The sequence below is a fragment of the Condylura cristata genome, unplaced genomic scaffold (assembly GCF_000260355.1).
Source record: "Condylura cristata isolate star-nosed mole 26May11 unplaced genomic scaffold, ConCri1.0 scaffold00041, whole genome shotgun sequence".
Taxonomy (NCBI): Eukaryota; Metazoa; Chordata; class Mammalia; order Eulipotyphla; family Talpidae; genus Condylura; species Condylura cristata.
Genome location: NW_004567142.1, coordinates 1,919,890 through 1,923,907, shown reverse-complemented (window position 1 = coordinate 1,923,907; position 4,018 = coordinate 1,919,890).

The window sequence follows — 4,018 nt, the reverse complement described above, 5'->3', positions numbered from 1 at the left end:
GGGGGTTTAGTCTTGACGAAATTGTGGAGTTTCTGTTTGTCTGGGAATGTCCTTATTCTTTCTTCGTAGAGGAAGGAGAGCTTCGCAGGGTAGAGTATTCTTGGTGACAAGAGTAGATTTTAAGACCATCAAAGTAGATGTTGGGACCAGAGAGAGGCAAATCAAGGTGGCTGGTGTCATTGGAAGGTCATCAGATATGGAGACTCCGGAGACTCAAGATCTACCCACCGTTTGCTGTAAGTCCCCAAGAGAACCTCTCCTCCTTCCTGATCTTCTTTTGCTCCTTTTGGACATGAGAGAGGGCAGGTCTTGCTCTACCACGAGCTTCCTGCCTTCTTTGATCTCCCAGGTTTCTGAGAATTGAAGAAACTAGTGCTTCCAGGAATGTGTTAGAATGGAGGGGTACAGGGCAATGACCATATGCTGTCATTGAGGGGTAGAGAGGCTTAGCCATGCTCTCACCACAATGGTGAATGCACAGACCATGCCCTGCACTGTGGGGTGAGGTACAAGGAGACCTCAGATCTCCTGGATTCCTCCATTTCTGCCACGACCTCTGAATACTCCAATTTCCCTCTAGATTCCAAACTTCTCTGCCCTTTTTGAACATTCTCACTGCCTTCTCTCCGCTCTCTACTTGTGCCCTAGAGTTCCCTCAATTCTCCTTCCTAGCACACCATCCTTCTGACTTCTCTTTCTTCTAGAACTCTTCTCCTCAACCTCTCTTCCACCCCCACTCCCTTTTCCCTGGTTTTCCCCAGCCTCAAATTCTTTTCAAGCTGTTCTTTCAGTTCCTCTTACTTTTCCTCAGCCTCTCTCCCCCTCCACCTTCACCATCTTGCTTTCACTTTAGCTCCTGTGTGTCAGATATTGACAAGGAAGTAAGTACCCCGTGCTGTCTATCGGCTTAATCAATGTATACATGGTCATGTGCTGCCCAGTGACGTTTTTGAAGTTCATTGTTAGGTGATTCCATCAATGAGCAGATGCCAGAGCATAATCACACCAACCTGGTGGTTGAGTCCACTATACACCCAGGCTACCTGGTACAGCCTTTGGGGAACTGTCATATCTGCGGTCTACTGTTGACTTAAATATAGTAATTTGGCAATAGCTGTACCACATGCAGTAAGACTAGACCGTACCCACCCCTGGGTGGCCCCTTAACTGTGTGGCTTAGGCATAGTGCTGTCCTGTCAGGGTTGGCTGTTTCTGTGAGGTCGGGTGGATAAGTTTACCCATTGTCACAGTTAAGTTAACTGTGTCCCTTTGAGACAATGTTGAGCGTGATTCTCTGCCATTGGATCAGGCAGTCTCAGATGGTGGCCAGCCATCACCAAAGTCCAAAGGCACAGAACGTGAGGCTGAGTAAGTCTAAAGTGAGACCGAAAATGTGTCTGAAATATTCTCTAATGAAACTTCCACACAATTATCTGAGCCTGGTGACGATTAGAGTTTAGATTCGGTACTACTGATACTGTGCTGCTGATGGTTAATTATCTATCAAAAAGTTTCTATTGGAGGGGCCAAAATTTCTTTAATTTTTCAAGGAACTTGATCATGTTGTCTGCCTTCAAATTTATTCTTATTAAAAAGATTTATTTTTGTGAATCTTTCTCTTTCTTGATATTACTTTTGCCTTCTTTCTTTAAATTCATCATCTCAAATGACTTTAAATAAGCAGTTCTTGATGCCCAGTCTTTCTACTGTATTCATTATTTATGCTTATTATTGACTTTGACCCATGTCATTCTTTGTTTTCTCAAGTTGGACACAACCTATAATTTTCATATCTCTTGCTTTTTCCTTCTTTTGAACTTATGTTACATTCTATACCCAATAAATTGAATACTAAATTTCCATTTATGTTAATTATTGCTTTTACTATGGTGCTTGATGGTGGCTTATTTCTTCATGTTAATTTGATGTTATCTGTTGAAATTCTTTAAGGTGTGAAGGGAATTTATACTCTCCCCCTCTACCCTCCGCTCTGAAGTTACAGTTTTTCAGGAGAGTATGAGGAAGTAAGATCCATGAAGGCCATCATAGGTAAGAATACATTTGACTAGAGAAGAAGTGGAGTCACTAAAATATTGAAAAAGTGTCCTAAATTTGTCATGATAGGTTAAAAAAAAAGTTAAAAAATCAGCAATCAGGGCCTTCCCTGGTGGGGCAGCGGGTTCAATCACAGCACTAAGAAGCTAAGGCCACTTCAGCATGAGCTCGATTCCCCACCCACCCCCGAGGTGACCCACATGGCACGACAGACTTCTCCTGGCCCAACCATTGCTCCCCTGAGCAGTGTACTTTGTCAGTCTGCCTGTTCTGCTCCCCACTCTGTCTCTGGTGAATCTTCTCACCACCCCTGCACTACTGGCCTGCACCCCAGTTATGTATGCATAAATAAATAAATCTTTTTAAAAATCAGCAACCAAAGGATAACCTACTTAATTTTCCTCACACCTTACATATAAACTTTCTGGCACCACCTTCCCTAGCTTTCATACCTTTTACACTAGTTGGATCAAATAAATGGTTTGGTTGGCCTAAGAGGGAAAACCCTAGCGTGAATCCTAATGCTTACAAAGCAGTCTCACACAATGTGTTGTAAAGAAACCTGGCCAAAACCTCATGAGTGATTTCAGTGTAACTCATTATCGTTTCTACTCAGAGTCATCGTTCTTCCAACATGATGGTTCTTTGGAAAGCTGCCAGAGGTACTGGTTTGGCTCACCTCACTCAGAGTGCAACCAAACCAGTATAGTTTGGCTCCCTGTGGGTTAATGAGAACAAAGGTGGTAAGGGAGCAAACTTGTTGGCAGAGATGGATGAAATGAGAAGATGCACAATTTGAGGTTTCTCTCTCATGAGCGAGGGAGAAGAGTGGGGTATGTGTCCTGTGTTTTGGCTGTTTGGCGGGCTGCCTGAGACACTGGTTTCTATCTGGCTTCATTTGAAACACTGACGGAACCAGCGTAGTTTGAATATTTGGGAAGACTAAGAACAAAGAAAACTGGTAGGTTTGGAGGAGACGTTTTCTGCAACCAGTGCAGTACAGATGGGAGGAAAAGAACCTGAGGTTTTTCCCTTTAGAGGGGAGGAGGAGACTGGGACATATGTCTAGCATTCTGGCTTTTCAGAAGGCTCATATCTTGTCTAATTCAGAGAACTGACAGTGAGCCTGAATGCCTGGTGGATGCTGAAGACAATTTGTGCTGTAGAATTATAGAATGCGCAGTACTACAAAGTGACGCCAGAGGGAGCAAGAGACCACAGGATGAAGTGGCTAGTAGGTCTCTTAAGAATTGCAGGAATACTTCCAAGAGAAGTCACACTCCTTGGACAAAAAAAGTTTCAGAGGACATTTAAATCTCTAGCCAAGCTTACTGGTGAAGGTCTTAGCCTATATGAAGTCAGTGTATGAAAACTGGGAGAAGTAATTGTTTTTTCAAATGTGTGGGTTTCAACACAGAGCTATGATCTAAGTATGGCCAAATACAGGAAAAACACTGATTTATAGGAATCAATCTTAAAGAAATGGAAGTCTATTAGTTGAAAAATTCAAAATAACCACCATAAATAACTACAAGCACAAGAAAATAATGCATGGACAAAAGAGAATAACAACAAGAGAAAAAACTAAAAAGAAGCAAAACAAAATTTGAAGCTGAAGAACATAACTGAACTGGAGAATTAACTTAGTGGGCTCCAAGTTGATCAAATCAAGTCATCAGTGAATTAAAGATAAGTCACTTGAAATTATTCAGAAAAACAAAAAGAAAACAGAATGAAAAGGAATGATGAAAGCCAGAGGCACTTAGGAGATTCTATTAATAGAGAGTCCTAGAAAGATAAAAGAGAAAGGGGCAGAAAGCTTAAAGAAATTATACCCCTAAACTTTCCTAATGTGAAGAAGAACATAGGCATCAGATTCAAGAAGCCCTATAAGCTCTAAGGTGAATCTTAGAAGACTACGACACTGAGACATATTGTAATCAAATTGTCATAAAGATTTTTT